This window comes from Triticum urartu, chromosome 2A, assembly GCF_056163025.1.
Source record: "Triticum urartu cultivar PI428250 chromosome 2A, HENAU_Tu73, whole genome shotgun sequence".
NCBI lineage: Eukaryota > Viridiplantae > Streptophyta > Magnoliopsida > Poales > Poaceae > Triticum > Triticum urartu.
The window spans coordinates 694444948-694463970 of NC_141874.1; positions in this window are offsets into that span (position 1 = coordinate 694444948).

Consider the following 19023-nt stretch of genomic DNA (forward strand, 5'->3'; position numbering starts at 1 on the left):
TCGATTGACTCAAGCTAGGGTGCTCCATAATTGCAAACAAAGACATGGATGGATAGAGCACTACAAGATTAACAAAACTCCCTTACTGATCATCCTCAAAAGAGGCACGGATCACTAGGAAACAACAAGAACATATGGCATCATGAGATAAACAGCTCCAGGACTTGGTAAGTCCCTGAAAACAGAATTAGCAAGTGCACCACTTTGCAAGCTTGCACTAGACACCACACACATCCTAAAAATACATGGGTTTCGGAGCCGCAAACATGTGCACATGGACTGAAATTTCAAGGACTTAGGAAAAAAACCTCCCAGATCTGGATCTAGGGTTTCACGGCACACAACCCGAGGCGGCCGGATCTCCGCCGGAGTTCGTCGCCGGAGGTGACCGGAGCGGGAGGAGGAGGCCGGGACGGCGGAGAGGAGGCGAGGCCGAGGCGCGACCGGGGCGGCGCGGCGGCCGGCGACCGCGGGCGGCGCGGGCGGCGAGCGGCCGGGCGGCGGGCGGCGGCGGGGACTTGGTCAAGATGATGGAGCGCTCTAGATGATGGAGCAGAGTTTGGTGGGTTTTGGTCCAAATTGGAGGGGTGTTGGGCTGCAACACACACGAGGCCTTTTCGGTCCCTCGGTTAACCGTTGGAGTATCAAACGAAGTCCAAATGATACGAAACTTGACAGGCGGTCTACCGGTAGTAAACCAAGGCCGATTGGCAAGTCTCGGTCCAATCCGGAAATGTTTAATCCCCACACACGAAAGAAAGCTAGAAATGACCACCGGAGGAGAACGAAGCGCCGGAATGCAAAACGGACAACGGGGAAAATGCTCTAATGCATGAGATGAACACGTATGCAAATGCAATGCACATGATGACATGATATGAGATGCATGACAACGACAACAACACATGGAGACAAAAAACCGAACCCGAGGAACTAAATATAACTTAACGCCGGAAACGGCAAGAGTTGGAGTACAAATAGGGAAAGTTACATCCGGGGTGTTACAAAGTGGATTCCTTTTGATGATCATGAGATGGATGAAACTAGAAAACACGACTCTCTGTACCCTCCTTTTACTTTCTGTTATTTATATTAAATAAAATAAAAATAGTATTTTCTGTCTGTTATCTGAATCATCCGTGCAATATAAAAATACCTCGAAAATAAAAGTTCTCCAAATGCCTTGAAATTTAAATATGATTTGTTTCTAGAATATTTTAGAATATTTGGCACCAAGAACACAGCAGGAGGAGCTGGCACCTGGCCACGAGGGTCAGGGGCGCGCCCCCTGCCTCGTGGGCCCACGATGGCCCTCCTCCACTTATCCTTGCACCCACACACTCCTTCTTCCTCCCACAAACACGAATATCCACCTCTCACAAAATTGCTTGGGGAGATTGTTCCTTGGTATGTGACTCCTCCATTGGTCCAATTAGTTTTTGTTCTAGTGCTTTATTCATTGCAAATTTGTGCTGCTTAGGTGACCCTGTTCTTGAGCTTGCATGTCAAATTTATATGGTCAAAAGTTGTTTTGATGCATGATATAGGCTCTAGGCACTTGTAGGAGTAGCTGCTATCAATATTATTGAGCTTTGTTCACTTTTATTTTGTAGTTACTAAAAATTTCAGAAATTTTTCAGAGGAAGAAATATGTTTAGGAAAATGTACCAAGGTGGCTCTTCAAGGAAACAAGATCCCATGCTTGCAATGCGTGATGCTGATGATGAGCCACCAAGAAACGCTCCAGTGCGTCCTTGTGAATGGCCTTCGGAAAATTTTATGGATCGAGCGGGAATTAAGGAAGAATTTAACATGTATTTGCGTAACGCTGATCTTCTGAGCTTTGAGGAAGAAAAGTGCGGCCAGTATCATTATCTCACTAGTTCCTTTGTGAGGAGGTTTGAATTTTCATCTTCACGTAATTCTCCAACTGTCCTGTTTGATCTTTATGAAAATTCATACACTATGGATTTTACCACTTCTTGCAAACTTCCATGTCACGACCGGTTTTTCCGGACATAAATTTCCAGAAAATGGCCGTTGTGCTCACCAGCCCCAGGATTACTGTTAGCTGATGAGGCACCAACTTGTTACAGAAATTCCAAGCAAAAGTACAAAATGTGTAGTACAAGACCATTCTGGCCTGTGAGTACAACAATTGGGTTTTCTAGTGGTCGATGGCGGAAGCGGTTTGTGAATCATCAGTGTCTATGGGACTCCATTTCCCACGGGAACAACTGACCAGGTTAACTCCTATCTTCGCGAGGCTGCTATCTCCGTTACTTAGTTTCCGGGGCGGTCACCGCAACGCTCCTCTCCATGCGGAAATCTGGCCAAGACAATAGCCAGGGACAAGCCAGTGAGTACTTTGAATGTACTCGCAAACATTAAGAACACAGGTATAATATAATTGATAATCATGCACAAAAAAAATTCCATGTTCACATCGTCAGTCATAAATAAAACATCTTTTATGCATGCAAGCAGGTTATTTTCATGCACCATGAATAAGCAGTAATAGAGTGGGAATAAAATGCCGCAGTCGGGCGTCTGAGCGACACCACAAAAAGGGCTTTAAAAGAAATGCCACAGTCAGGCGTCTGAGCGACACCACATAAAGGGCTTTAAAAGAAATGCCACAGTCGGGCGTCTGAGCGACACCACATAAAGGGCTTTAAAAGAAATGCCACAGTCGGGCGTCTGAGCGACACCACATAAAGGGCTTGAAAAAAAATGCCACAGTCGGGCGTCTGAGCGACACCACATAAAGGGCTTTAAAAGAAATGCCACAGTCGGGCGTCTGAGCGACACCACATAAAGGGCTTGAAAAAAAATGCCACAGTCGGGCGTCTGAGCAACACCACATAAAGGGCTTACAAGATAAATAATCACAATAAATATCCAGGAGGTAGAACCGTCCAGGGATACTCGATAATATAAATAATGCAACGGGTTAGTCCATCACAAGATAATAATCATAATCTTCACAAATAACCAGTCGGTATCCAAGTTTGGTTTAACAATATCTCCTCCGAAGACCGACACTAAGACCAACACTTGACCCATCCCAGACTGTAATCCTTAACCATGGACACGGCTATTCGAATAGGTTTAATCTCTGCAGAGGGTGTACTCTTTACCCACGAGTAACGGATTCCTTTAGTCCATCGGGACTAATTCCGTCCACGGCCTTTTAGTTGAAAACACGCCTAACTTGCACACACCAGCTTAACTCATCGGTGTCTGGAATCACCAACGACACTTGTTAAGCAAAACTCTAAGTGGGGAGGCTACAACCTCGCGTAGCATGGGATCAAATTTATATCGCGCGCTCTAAGGGGTGGCCTCCCCTCTCGGTCTCAACCGGAAACACCCATGCCCCCGGACCAGGTGGCCTGCCTACTAGCTACAACCGGTATCTTCCACCATGGCCTCTCTGTACGGTGTGTGCTTGAAAGGGGTTGACGACTTACTGAACCATACCCTACCTGCGGCAGGGACAAGTGGTAGTACATAGCAAGTATGGGGGTTACTGGAACAAGACTCGGTCTACGGTCGACTCAGGAGGTTTATAAGTTCCCTGCATGACAAGTAAACAAAATATATTTCAATCAACAAAATCACCACTCAATATACCTTACCATGCCATACCGGACATAACCGTCCCAACGGGGACCAGCGACAAGCTCACTCCTACCCAAGGCAGAGGCTTTCCCGGATTCCTTTCCGGCATGCATGCAAGGCACATGAGGGTGATTACCATCACAGGTATATTCATTTCCATCAGCAAGGAAATCACTAATATGCCTCATGCAAATGATCATATCACATGAAATAACAAGCTCTCCGATATAAGGTGGTGTTATAAACGTGTCAACTAACACACCAAAAATATTATTCCGGGGTTCAGAATGCTTGCCTTTAATGGTGTGGAGAGGTGGGGGTGTTCTCCAAAAATTTTGAAAGCTTCTTCTCTTTCTCCAAAATCCTATTTTAAAATATATTTGAATTAACACACATTTCAAAAACAGTACAAAAAAGTTGTTTGGAAAATTTTCAAATAAATCTTAAAATAAACTAGACAATATTTGAGAGATGTAGGAAAAAGAATTAATTCATTTGGAGTTATATTTAAAAAGTTATAGCCAGTCAAAGTTGTGGTCAAAATCTGCTATTTAAATTAAAACAGAAAAGAAAACGTTTCGGAGGGGAATACGCTTTCGGAGCAGGGAAAACGTACTGGGCGGATTACGCCTTCACTTAACCCACGTGGATAGGCGCAGGGTCACTGACAGTGGGTCCAAGGGGCCCACTAGTCAGGTTTGACCAGTCTATCCTTCCCTCCTCTTCCTCTGCCCGAACGGAGGCGAGGCAACGGCGATTGTCGCCGGCGAACGGCGGCTCCCCGCGGGTTCCAGAGGGTCTGGATGGATCCGCGAGACCGAGGCGGTCCTTCCGGTGGTCGCTGGGCAGACGGGGGTGGACGAAGCTGCCGCGGTGGGAATGGTTCAAGGGAGGATGAGGAAGCTCTTGGTGGAGAGAACGGGGAGGGAGAGGCCCTGGTGGTGCCGGAATGGCCGGGGTAGTGGCGGCGGCTGCGGTTGCCGGAGATGGGGAAGAAGACCTCCCCCGGGTCGATTGGCTGCCACGGGAGAACTAGGGGAGCATTCTAAGGTTGCCTGTGTGCTTGAATGGGTTTGGGGCCTCCTTTTATAGGCGTGGCAAGGCGGTTCCGTGGCGGCCGTGGATAAGCTCTCCGGCGACCGCCATTCTGTAGCTGCAGGGCATCGTGGCGAGGCTGGGGATGGCGGCAGGAGCTAGCGGACGAGCGGCTACTGCTCCAAGGGCGAGCTGGCGAGCGAAGGTGGCTTTGGCGGCGCCGACCGTGGCAGAGGCGCGCTGCGGACGCCGGTGTGCCGCCAAAAGCTCTGTCGGCGTCGCTGCAGGCTGCCCGGGCGGCTTGGCGCGTTGCTGTGAGGAGGGGAGCGCGTGGCGTGGTGCTGCAGAGCGGGCCAAAACCGTGGGGGCCAGCGTGTCGGCTCGGCGCACGGGTCATGCGATACGCGCGCTCTGGGCGCGTCCCGTGCACGCACTGAATGTGCTCGACAAAATGCCAGAGCATGCTAGAGGCCGCGGTTGAGGATGGGAAGAAACAGGACTAGGTTAGGGTTTGCAAGGAGATCAGTGGACAAGTTGGTTTGGTCAGGGGATCAGGTTCACAGTGCAAACCAAGAGTTCATGCCAAAACAGATCCTGCCCATAAGGTGTTTGGCAAAATGTCAAGGGCACTTAGGTAAGTCTTGGAGTGGTCAAAAACTCCAGATGGTGGTCTCTTTAGATGCATAAGAGGGTGGTGAGGTTAGTTTGCCAAAAGCAGAAACTTGTTAGTGCAAGTTTTGCAAAACTTCAATTCTGGACAGGAAATAAATGACATTATTTCATTAACCAAAAATAATCCAATGGGTGCATGCTCCTGGATTTAGGGGTTTGGTAGGGCTGTCTACAAGTAGGAGAAAGCACAAGATCTTTGGAGCAAAATTAAATAGGGTTGCAGTAGAAATCACAAGGCTGGACCAGAATGAAAATGAGGTTGATTCACTCAAAATTTTCAAAGAACAGCACTAGGTGTTTGCATAAAGTGGAATCATAGGCTATTACCAATATCCCATAATTTTGGTGGAGGCTAGAAAGAATTATTTAAATGGGTTGTAGTGCAAAATGCACTCTGGACCAGAGAAGAAAAATTGAGTGTAGAGCTCAGAATATTTCATGAATAAGAGATATTTTTGTATAAAAGTGATTTAAAAACATCACATGACATCTACAAATTTTGGTTAGAATTTTAGGTGAATTTATCAAATGGTTGTAGTTCAAATATGGCCATATAACCTTGAAAAACCATTTTTCAAGAAAATAAAGATCAAGCAATTTAATTAGATAATTAGTTATACTGATAAAAGAAAAGTTTTTCTTGAGAAGTTAAATATGTCCAATGACATATTTGAAAAGTTTTCTCTTTGGGAAAAACTCATCATAACAGGGAAGGAAATGATTAAAAAAAATCAAAATGGAGCTCAGAAATTCAAAGTTTTAATTCCTGGCAAAACTTTTAATGAATAAAACAAGACCAAAATTTTGGGGTGTCACATTCCACAATGGGGTAGTATCAGGGAACCTCGCAAATCTGAATTTAGAGATTTTCTTGCTAGTATAACTGTGGGGGAATCTAGAGATATAACGCAAGATACTATAGGGAGCATTCACTTTCCTGCTATACATTATTTTGCTCTCTTCATAGGTAGATGCATTAATGGTAAAGATGAGGCATGTCACATGTGTGTCCCCAACCTCAGAATTCTTAGGAGTGCTACGTTAGGAGATAAATCTTATAATTTGGGAGCCACTGTTGCATGTAGGTTGCATCTTAATAGATTTAATGGAGATTTCTTCGGTGGAATTTATGCAACCCGCATAGCTAATTTTCTTGGTATAGCCATACGCGAAGATGATATTGAGTTGCCTCCTGCTTATTTGGATTATGAGGCGATGGTTCACCACCAGTTTATTGAGAGGAATGAATCACCTCTCCAGTATCGCTTAATCTTTGACAGACGCCGTGCTGTCCATATTACTCTTCCTACTCCTGCCTTCTTTGATTATCAGGCAAAAGGAAGATATGTTATTACCAGAGAGGAGGTAGATGAGTACGAGAGGAGGGCAGAGGCCGCTCGTCGCCACGCTGCAGCTCAGGAGGCGATAGCCGCTGCATCTCAGTACGACCCCAACTATTACTATGGATATCCGCCAGGCCAACCGTGGCCATAGACCAACTTAGTCCAAAAGCCTAAGCTTGGGGGAGTACGTATTTCTCACCGACATTACATTTATGTTCACACACTCATTGCTAGATGTCGGTGCTCATACTTTTTCATTGTATCATCCATGCTAGTGTATTTCCTTTTTATGCTTTCTTCTTGTGTGTTTAATTAATAAACCTTAAGAAAAACCAAAAAAAATTAGTTGTAGCTCTTAACTAGTTTACTTTCCCTGCTTGTAGTAGTAATTAAAAAGAAAACCCAAAAATATTTCCTGTTCTTCTTTTGCTTGTTGGGAGCTTTCCCGTGAAAATAGTTCTATTTCTTTTCTTTTCTTTGGGTGTCAATAGGAGAAGACCATGATTAAATTGTTGAAGTGACTCTTATATGTATTATTGTTGATCTGACAAAAGAGCCCATATTGCCTTGTCTTCTCCTGTTTATTGAATGCTTGCAGATTCCAGCTTAGTCCAATGCACATGCACTATTATTATTAACCACATCATTTGATCGTGAAAGTGAAAGGCAATAATGATGATGATATGATGAACTTATTGAGATGAGAAAAGATGGTATGAACTCGACCTCTCTTGTTTTTGTAAATATGATTAGTTCATCATTCCTGATTTAGCCTATTATGAATAAACATGTTTGCAATGACAACTAGAGATCATAGTTTCTTGTGCCATGCTTGATTAGCCAGGAGCTTATAATGGTTTACCTTGCGTGCCAACATGCTATTAAAATGGTTGTGATGTGGTATGATAGGGTGGTATCCTCCTCTGAATGATTTAAGTGACTTGACTTGGCACATGTTCACGCATGTAGTTGAAACAAAACCAACATAGCCTTCACGATATTTATGTTCATGGTGGATTATATCCTACTCATGCTTGCATTTGGTGTTGATTAATTTTAATGCATGTTCATGACTGTTGTCGCTCTCTAGCTAGTCGCTTCCCAGTCTTTTGCTAGCCTTCACCTGTACTAAGCGGGAATACTGCTTGTGCATCCAACTCCATAAACCCCAAAGTTATTCCATATGAGTCCACCATACCTACTTATATACGGTATCTACCTGCCGTTCCAAGTAAATTTGTATGTGCCAAACTCTAAAACTTCAAATAAATATCCTGTTTTGTATGCTCAAATAGCTCATGTATCAACTAGGGCTGTCTGTATCTTCCATGTTAGGCGGGTTATTCTCAAGAGGAGTGGACTCCGCTCCTCACTCACGAGAAAATGGCTGGTCACCGGGATGCCCAGTCCCATAATTTATGCAAACTAAATCAAAATAATTGCAAACAAAACTCCCCTGGGACTCTTGTTAGTTGGAGGCACTCGTTGTTTCGAGCAAGCCATGGATCGATGCTTGTTGGTGGAGGGGGAGTATAAACTTTACCATTCTGTTTGGGAACCGCCTATAATGTGTGTAGCATGGAAGATATCACCATCTCTTGGTTGTTATGTTGACAATGAAAGCATACCGCTCAAAATATTATTCACCTCTATTTCAAAACCGAGCTCTGGCTCCTCTACAAATCCCTGCTTCCCTCTGCGAAGGGCCTATCTATTTACTTTCATGTTGATTCATCATCCTCTTATTAAAAAGTACCAGTTGGAGAGCACCGATGTCATTTGCATTCATTACTGTTAGTTTACATTGAGTATGACTTGACTGGATCTCTTTTACCATTAATTACAATGTCTAGTCAGTCCTTGATCTTTAAAGGTGCTATGAATTTATGTTTTGTGGTCTCGGAAAGGGCTAGTGAGATACCATCTTGTTATATCATATTATGATTGTTTTGAGAAAGTGTTGCCATCCGAGATTTATTATTATTGCTCACTAGTTGATTATGCCATTGACATGAGTAAACTTGATACCTAAGCGTTATTGTGAATATGGTTAGTTCATAATCTTTGCTAAAAACTTGAATGCTGGCTTTACATATTTACAACAACAAGAGCAAATAGAGTTTGTAAAAGTTTTTTCTTTATCATTTTCAGTTTATCAACTGAATTGCTTGAGGACAAGCAAAGGTTTAAGCTTGGGGGAGTTGATACGTCTTCGTCGAATCTACTTTTCCAAACATTGTTGCCCTTGTTTTGGACTCTAACTTGCATGATTTGAATGGAACTAACCCGGACTGACGCTCTTTTCAGCAGAATTGCTATGGTGTTATTTATGTGCAGAAACAAAAGTTCTCGGAATGACCTGAAACTTCACGGAACATCTATTCGGAAATAATAAAAAATCCTTGCAAAAGATGAAGGCCAAGGGGCCCACACCTGTCCACGAGGGTGGGGGGCGCGCCTACCCCCCTAGGGCGCGCCCCCTACCTCATGGGCCCCCTGGAGCTCCTCCGACCTTAACTCCAACTCTATATATTTGGTTTCGGGGAGAAAAAAATCAGAGAGAAGAATTCATCGCTGAGGGAGTCCTGGATTAGGGGGTCTTCGGACAGCCGGACTATATCCTTTGGCCGGATTGTTGGACTATGAACATACAAGATTGAAGACTTCGTCCCGTGTCCGTATGGGACTCTACTTGGCGTAGAAGGCAAGCTAGGCAATACGGATATGTATATCCCCTCCTTTGTAACTGACCTTGTGTAACCCTAGCCCCTTCCGGTGTCTATATAAACCGGAGGGTTTTAGTCCATAGGACAACATACAATCATACCATAGGCTAGCTTCTAGGGTTTAGCCTCTCCGATCTCGTGGTAGATCAACTCTTGTACTACCCATATCATCAAGAATAAATCAAGCAGGACGTAGGGTTTTACCTCCAGCAAGAGGGCCCGAACCTGGGTAAAACATCGTGTCCCCTGCCTCCTGTTACCATCCGCCTTAGATGCACAGTTCGGGACCCCCTACCCGAGATCCACCGGTTTTGACACCGACATTGGTGCTTTCATTGAGAGTTCCTCTGTGTCGTTGCCGTTAGGCTTGATGGCTCCTTCGATCATCGATAGCGATGCAGTCTAGGGTGAGGCTTTTCTCCCCGGACAGATCTTTGTATTCGGCGGCTTCGCACTATGGGCCAACTCGCTTGGCCATCTGGAGCAGATCGAGAGTTACGCCCCTGGCCACCAGGTCAGGTTTGGAAGCTTAAACTACACGGCCGATATCCGCGGAGACTTGATCTTCGACGGATTCGAGCCCCCGCTTAGTGCACCACACGGTCACGATGAGCATGATTTAGCTCTGCCATCAGACAATGTCCAGGAGATCGCACCGGCAACCGCTCCAACCCTCAATTCAGAGCCAGTTGTGCCATCCATGGACGGGTGGATAGACCACGCCACGGAGGCCACACTCTCATCGGCGAACTACCCTTCTCGGGAGCCGTGACGCCGAGTATCGACCTTACCCTTCTCGGGAGCCGTGACGCCGAACTACCGGATCCCTCCCCGGCCACGGACTCCGAACCGCCTGCGCCCGTGCCTATCGAATCCGATTGGGCGCCGATCATGGAGTTTACCTCCACGGATATTTTTCAGCACTCGGTCTTCGGCGACATACTGAACTCATTAAGGTCTCTCTCCTTGTCAGGAGAGTCCTGGCCGAACTATGTCCGGCAGGATTGGGATGCGGATGACGAAGAAATTCGCCGCCCACCCACTACCCACTTAGTAGCCACTGTCGACGACTTAACTGACATGCTCGACTTTGACTCCGAGGACATCGACGGTATGGACGACGATGCGGGAGACGAAGAGGAACCACTGCCCACAGGGCACTGGACAGCCACCTCTTCATATGACATATATATGGTGGACACACCCAAAGAAGGCAATGGCGATGGGACAACGGAGGATGACCCCTCCAAGAAGCAACCCCCAAGCGCCGACGTCAGCGGCGCCGCTCTAAGTCTCGCCAAAGCAAAAGCGGTGACACCGGCACAGGAGATAATAGCACTCCGGACAGTGCCGAAGACGACAACAATCCCCTCCAGCAAGATTTAGGGCAGGAGGATGGAGAAGCAAGCCCTCCCGAGAGAGCGGCAGATGGAGAAGCGGAGGATGATAATTACATGCCTTCCTCCGAAGATGAGGCAAGCCTCAACAATGACGAATTCGTCGTGCCTAAGGATCCCGTCGAACAAGAGCGCTTCAAGCGCCGGCTTAAGACACAGCAAATAGCCTTAAGAAAAAGCAACAGCAGCTTCAAGCTGATCAAGATTTGCTAGCTGACAGATGGACTAAAGTCCTTGCGGCTGAGGAATATAAACTTGAACGCCCCTCCAAGAGTTACCCAAAGCGCAGGTTGCTACCCCGACTAGAGGAGGAGGCACCAAAACCTACATCTCCAGCGTATGACGCGGCTGATCGGGCACCTCGTGGCCGCGACAAAGAGGCATTCCAGCCAAAAGTTCAGCCCGCATCCCGACGCCACTCAAATAAAAATGTCAAGGGATGGGGAAATATGCCAGACCTGCGAGACGTATTGGAGGACAAAGCAAAACACGCAAGATCGATCTACGGATCGCGAGGGCGCGCCACTATGCGAGACGATAACTGTCATGCCGGATACAGTAAAAGTAAGTCCGGCCGGGCCGAATATAGCGGACAAGACTCATTTGAGCTACGTCGCGATATAGCCTAGTACAGAGGCGCCGCACACCCCTTATGCTTCATAGATGAAGTAATGGATCATCAAATCCCATAGGGTTTCAAACCCGTAAATATAGAATCATACGACGGCACAACAGATCCTGAGGTATGGATCGAGGACTTCCTCCTGCACATCCACATGGCCCGCGGTGATGATCTACACACCATCAAATACCTCCCACTCAAGCTCAAAGGACCAGCTCGGCATTGGCTCAACAGCCTGCCAGCAGAATCCATTGGTTGTTGGGAAGATCTGGAAGCCGCATTCCTTGACAACTTCCAGGGCACTTATGTGCGACCACTAGATGCCGATGACTTGAGCCACATAATTCAGCAGCCAGAGGAATTGGCCAGGCAATTCTAGACACGGTTCCTAACAAAGAAAAATTAAATCGTCGACTGTCCGGATGCAGAGGCCCTAGCAGCTTTTAAGCACAACATCTGCGACGAGTGGCTCGCCTAGCACCTTGGCCAGGAAAAGCCGAAATCTATGGCAGCCCTCACGACACTCATGACCCGCTTTTGCGCGGGAGAAGACAGCTGGCTGGCTCGCAGCAATAGCATATCAAAGAACCATGGTACTTCGGATACCAAGGATCACAATGGCAGGTCACGTCGCAACAAACATACCCGCCGCATTAACAACGACAATACCAAGGATACGGCAGTCAATGCCGGATTCAGAGGCTCTAAACCCGGTCAGCGGAAAAAGCCATTCAAAAGAAGCACTCCGGCCCCTTCCAGTTTGGACCGTATACTCGATCGCTCGTGTCAAATACACGGCACCCCCGACAAGCCAGCCAACCACACCAACAGGGATTGTTGGGTGTTCAAGCAGGCCGGCAAGTTAAATGCCGAAAACAAAGATAAGGGTTCACATAGCAATGATGAGGAGGAGCCCCGGCAGCCGAACACCGGAGGACAGAAAAGGTTCCCCCCACAAGTGTGGACGGTGAACATGATATATGCAATCCACATCCCCAAGAGGGAGCGGAAGCATGCGCTAAGGGACGTATATGCGTTGGAGCCAGTCGCCCCAAAGTTCAACCCATGGTCCTCCTGTCCGATCAACTTTGATCGCAGGGACCACCCCACTAGTATCCGTCATGGCGGATTCGCCGCACTGGTCTTAGACCCAATCATCGACGGATTTCACCTAACTCGAGTCCTTATGGACGGTGGCAGCAGCCTGAACCTGCTTTATCAGGACACAGTGCACAAGATGGGCATAGACCCCTCAAGGATCAAAACCACAAAAACAACCTTTAAAGGCGTCATACCAGGTGTAGAGGCCCATTGCACAGGCTCAGTCACGCTGGAAGTGGTCTTCGGATCCCCGGATAACTTCCGAAGCGAGGAGTTAATCTTCGATATAGTCCCGTTCCGCAGTGGCTATCATGCACTGCTCGGGCGAACCGCATTTGCGAGATTCAATGCGGTACCGCATTATGCGTACCTCAAGCTCAATATGCTAGGACCTCGGGAGGTCATCACAGTCAATGGAAACACAGAGCGATCTCTTCGCACTGAGGAGCACACTGCAGCCCTCGCAGTAGAAGCACAAAGCAGCCTCTTAAGGCAATCCACCAGTTCGCCGATTAAAGACCCGGACTCCTTCAAGCGCGCCCGGAGTAATTGGCAGCAAGACCGCCTGGCACGTTCTGAGCTCGCATAGCAATGCGGCCCCCACCCCAGTCCCAGCCAAACGGCAAAATCAGTGCCCCGCATAAATAATTACGCATTGAAAATACCATGGGCACAGGTGGGGAGGGGGGCACGACTACGGCACGCCCCAAGACGCGGCTCAACCACACTAGGGGCTTCCCGCCTTATTATTTTTTCTCCTTTCAGGACTTTAATCTCTGGAAACCCCGTCCGGCAGTACGGTTGCCGGACACACGATGCAACAACCAAGGAGGCAGAAAGCTACGTCGCACCACGAAACTCCCAGGTGGTCTCTGACAACGAGTGAAATACCTGCTTTACATACCATTCCTCAGCTTGCCCTTGGAGGGGACATGTCAAATAGTCCTACTTTTTGCTTATCACACTACTTGTATCATTCTGCTTTAACACACCTTTTTCAATAAACAATGCATAGCGCTAGACTATTATCGCATTCTCTATTCTTCTTATATATATATATGTTCATTCATGACATTCAGCACCCGTACACTCTGGTATGGCTAATACGCCAGGGGCTTAAGCATACCCCATAATACGGCGTGAGAAGTCCGAACACTTTCGACAGTGCGACACCCCGAACTTATAGCATTATATGCATCAGCTCTAAATCATGTCTTGGGTCAATAGTTGGGTTTGCCCGGTGTCGGTGTGAAAACCGGCGGATCTCGGCTAGGGGGTCCCGAACTGTGCGTCTAGGCTGGATGGTAATAGGAGGCAAGGGACACGAAGTTTTACCCAGGTTCGGGCCCTCTTGGTGGAGGTAAAACCCTACGTCCTGCTTGATTAATATTGATGATATGGGTAGTACAAGAGTAGATCTACCACGAGATCGGGGAGGCTAAACCCTAGAAGCTATCCTATGGTATGATTGTTGTTCTGTATGTTGTCCTACGGACTAAAACACTCTGGTTTATATAGACACCGGATAGGGTTAGGGTTACATAGAGTCGGTTACAATGGTAGGAGATTCACATATCTGTATCGCCAAGCTTGCCTTCCACGCCAAGGAAAGTCCCTCCCGGACACGGGACAAAGTCTTCAATCTTGTATCTTCATAGTCCAGGAGTCCGGCTGAAGGTATAGTCCGGCCATCCGGACACCCCCTAATCCAAGACTCCCTCAGTAGCCCTTGAACCAGGCTTCAATGACGATGAGTCCGGCGCGCAGATTGTCTTCGGCATTGCAAGGCGGGTTCCTCCTCCAAGTACTTCATAGAAGATTTTAAACACAAAGATAGTGTCCGGCTCTACAAAATAAGTTTCCACATATTGCCATAGAGAGAATAATATTTACACAAATCTAATCTGCCGACGTATTCCGTAGTGTGACATCGCACCACGGCCAAGACTTTATTCGAATCATTTTATTGTCCCACCTGAGTGTGTTATGCAAGGCGGTTTCCTTTGCACGTCTTGTTAAAGCAGAGATCGTGTCCCCTTATTCCGGGATTCTCATCAATACGGGCGTGGGTAACCCAACCGCGCCATTGATTACGGCGCTTGGGAGATAAGCGAGTTTTACCAGGCTGGTGGGGACGCATAGTCGCATCCACCCATATAAGGGGATCAGGATCCACCTTTTCACCTACGCCTTCTTCCTCCTTTGCCTATCCATTTTCGCGCACTCGAGCTCCAGCGCCCAAGTCCGCACTCCCCACCTCAACCTTCTCCAGCCATGTCCGGAGCGGGAGGCAAGTGGATGGTCTCCTCCGTTATGGAGAGACACATCAAAAGACTAAGGAAGGCCGGATACTTGTCTAACGACATTGCGCACCAGCTTCCCGAAGAGGGGCAGCTCATCTCCACCCCTAGGCCCCATGAGAGGGTGGTGTTCCTCCCCCATTTCCTCCGCGGACTGGGCTTCCCTCTCCACCAATTTGTCCGGGGGCTCATGTTCTACTATGTCCTGGATTTCCACGATCTAGCCCCGAACTTTGTCCTCAACATCTCAGCGTTTATCGTCGTGTGCGAGGCTTTCCTCCGCATCCGCCCCCATTTCGGCCTATGGCTCAAGACTTTCAATGTCAAGCCGAAGGTGGTGCGCGGCAACCAGGCGGAGTGCGGAGGCGCCATGGTGGGCAAGATGCCCAACGTCTTATGGCTCGAGGGCTCCTTTGTGGAGACCCTGAAGGGGTGGCAATCGAGGTGGTTTTACATCACCGAGCCGCGCGACCCTGAATGGGTCGCAGCCCCCGAGTTCCGATCCGGACCCCCTACGCGGCTCACCTCCTGGAAAGAGACGAGCCTGTCATGGGGTAAAAAGGGAGAGCTGACCGGACTCCAAACATGCGTCCAAACCCTGGTGGACAAGAAGCTCAAACTTGTCAACGTAGTCCAGGTTATGCTCATCCGCCGGATCCTCCGTGTCAACAACGGGCTTTCAACCTGTGGGAGTTCGACCCAGCGCAGCACCGAACTCTGAGCAGGCTCTTCGACACGACGTACGAAGATGCCTGGAAGGTGCTTTTCAAGGGCGCCGAGACCCCCGAATCCGCTACCGAGGATCGCGGATTCAGCACGCAGCGTCACGCTCGTGCGGTAAGCTGTTTTTAACTTTTACAGGGTATTAGTTTTTCATAGTTTGACTCCATGCGGGATCTAAGCTCCCTTACCTTTGACAAGATTGGCAGGAGACGTCCGGACAGATAGACTGTCCGGCTCCTTTGCCCAAAGACCTAGCCGATGCCCGCTTGGCGAAGCTGCTGGTTCCGGCACCCTATGTGGTGCCGGAGAAGAAGGCCACGAAGAAGGCCACGGGGACTCGAAAGGGTGCCCGACGCCAGGAGGTGTCGGAATCATCATCCGACGACTCCAAGACGCACTCCTCCCATGAAGACGAGGAGGAGAAAGAAGAGACCTCTCCCCCTCCAGCGGGGGAAGGGAAGAAAAGAAAGGCCGCCCCAACTGGGAGGCCGAAGGGTCCAAGAAGGGGAAAACCCTTCCTCCGGACTACTCCACCAACGCCGATGATGGCGAAGAGGAGTGGCCGCTCAGGGCCAAGCCCCTGGCGAAATCGTAAGTATCCGGATACCAGAGTAATTCGTAGTATTCCTTTATTGCACAGCTTTCCCTTATGTCGAATATGATTATGCAGCCCACCCAAAGACTGGCTCAACGCGTCATCGAGCGGTTCACTGGACTCGTCAGATGTGAATTCGCTTCCGACGGCTTCCTCCCCCCGTCCTACGGACGACACCGAAGTGTTTTCCCAACAGGTTCCAGGATAGGAGGAGGTGGTCCTGGAGGCGCCGCAAGGCGACCTCCCGGACTCTAGGAGTAAAGGGGATAAAACCCCCAGGGCTCCAAGTCCGGCTCTAGGCCGGACACCGCTCCGGAACCTTCAAAGGTTCCAGAGTCCGGCGGGCGACCTCCTTCCAAGAGGAGCGAGCCCTCCGTGCCGGTGACCCCCGTCCAACCGGAGGCGCTGGACAGTCTGTTGGAGGCGCTCAAAGGCGCCTCCATCGACGAGGAGCACCGCACCATTATGAGTGCGGTGGTCCAGAAGGTTTAGTCTGCCAAGAACGGACTGACTGAAGCTTGTGCTAGCCTTTTAACAGGCTTTGAGGTAAGTAAAGAATGTGTAAATAATATTACCACATAGACAGTAGCCCCTGATGCTCTGTTTGGCGTTCGGGAAGAAAAGCCAAATAGAGGATCAAATAAAATCGCAGGAGTCTAACAAAAAGGAGTCAATATGCGTATGGAGGCTTCTCTGCTGGCGTCCGCCGCACTGACTGCGGAAGTGGACATGCTAAGGCAGAACCTCGAGCAGTCCGAGCAAGAGCTCGGGCGTGCCAAGAAGCAGCTCGAGGATAAGGAAGGTAAGAAATACCTTGTTTAAATATATATAAAAAAGGTGCAATTGCAAAAAATGACAGGATTATTGTGGCTATTGTAGGGGCCATGTCTGAGGTGGCGACCCTTAAGCAAGCGCTGCTCGAGGCCGAGAAGAGGGCGGCCATGGAGCGCACCGAGCGGGAGAAATATGAAGCCGAGGTTGGCAAGGTGCGGCAAGAGCTCCAGGCTCTCATGGAAAAACATGAGAGTTTGGAGCTTGACTCAAAGACGCGAGCATCCGAGCTCGCGGTGGCTATTAAAAATGCCAAGTCTGCCAAGGCCGAATCCCAGAAGACCCTCCAGGAGTTGGATGAGGTGAAAAAGATAGCGGCGGGTAAGGCATTCTTTATGCAAAGCAAACACATAAACGTGAGTTACTTGTTACTTACCCGAATTCGGAGCTCTCCAGGAGCATTCGCAGATCTTCCCCGTAGCGTGTCCGATGCCGCCGCATTCTATCGAGCCAAGGAGGGTAGCTCGACAGAGAAGGTGTTCTGGTCTCAGTATGCTGAGGCCGGACACCCCGTGCCCCTGAGCGACCAGCTGAAGCAACTGGTCGAGCTCCACAAGGCGGCCGAACAGGCCATGAAGGGCCTCATAGTTCGGCTGTGGCCTGGGGAGGCTCTACCTGGGAGCTATTTTGGGCTGGTGCGGCGGCTGGTGGGGGCATGTCCAAGGCTCGAAGTCATCAAGCGCTCCGTCTGCATCGAAGGTGCCCGTAGGGCCCTTGCCTGTGCTAAGGTGCACTGGGGCAAGCTGGATGCTGAGAAGCTTGTGAAGGACGGCCCACCGCTGGGGAAAGAGCATCGCAAGACCGAGAATTATTATACGGATGTTCTGAAGGGTGCCCTCCTTGTGGCGGATGAATGTTCCAGGGATGTAATTTTTGAGTAAAACTTGCTCGTTTTGTCCTGTGCTCTGAAAACTTGTTCATATGCGCTAAGCAATGCTGCTGGAATTTAAAATATTACCTTCTGTGCGGCTGTTTATCAAATCTGAGAGATGGCGAGTCGTCGGCTTCTGCCCCCGTGCCGCTAGTGCTGGAGTGTTCGGGGATAAACCTGAGCTCTCTTTTTCCCATGTTTGGGTCCTTCGAGGGAGGCGCTCAGCCCAACGAACAAGGCAGTCGGACTATAATGCGTGAACACTCTCACTTAGCCATAGAATTCTATAATTTTAAATTTCGGCGAAGCCCCTGGTATTCGGAAGACTGATTTCGGGGCGCTATCCACGCCTTGGCCGGACAGAGTCGACTCCTCGCTCTAAGCGGCATAAGTCTTTAGGGACTCGAAAAACCTCTCGAATAGCGACCAGCTCTCGCTTCATCATGATAGTCAGTTTTAGCTTTCTCTACTGAGGTGCTCGACCCAGCTCAACTAGGGCACAATCGCAGTAGTTCTCCTAGTGCTACCTTAGGCGATATAGCGGAACGTAAGGCACCAAAACATAGGAGCCGGGCAAACCCAACTATTGACCCAAGACATGAGTCGGAGCCGATGCATATAATGCTATAAGTTTGGGGTGCCGCACTTGTTAAAGTGTTCGGACTTCTCACACCATATTGAGGGGTACTAAAGCCCCTGGCGTATTTTGGCCGTACCAAAGTGTACAGGTGCAACATGTCGTTAAGGAACATATATTTGTAAAAGAAAGAGTAATGCAAAAATAGACAAAAGCTATGCATTGATTATGAAAAAGGGGCTGCGATCAAAGCAGAAGATACAAATAATGCGATAAGCAAAAGGTTGGACTATTTAACATGTCCGTTCCAGCGGCAGGCGGCGGAATGGTATGCGAAACAGGTATACTGCTCGTGATAGAGACCACCTGGGAGTTCCGTAATGCGGCATGGCTTGTCTGCTTCCCTGGTTCTTGCATCGTTTGTGCGGCCATTGAGCTGCCGAACAGGCCTTCCGAAGAATGGAGTCCTGAAAGTAAGAGAAAATTAAAAAATCGGCAGCCACTGGTGCGGTTTAAGCCGTGTTTCAGGCGTGCCGTGATGGTGCCCCTCCCCCTATACCCATGGTATTTCTAGAGCGTAGTTATGTACGCGAAGCACTGGTGTCG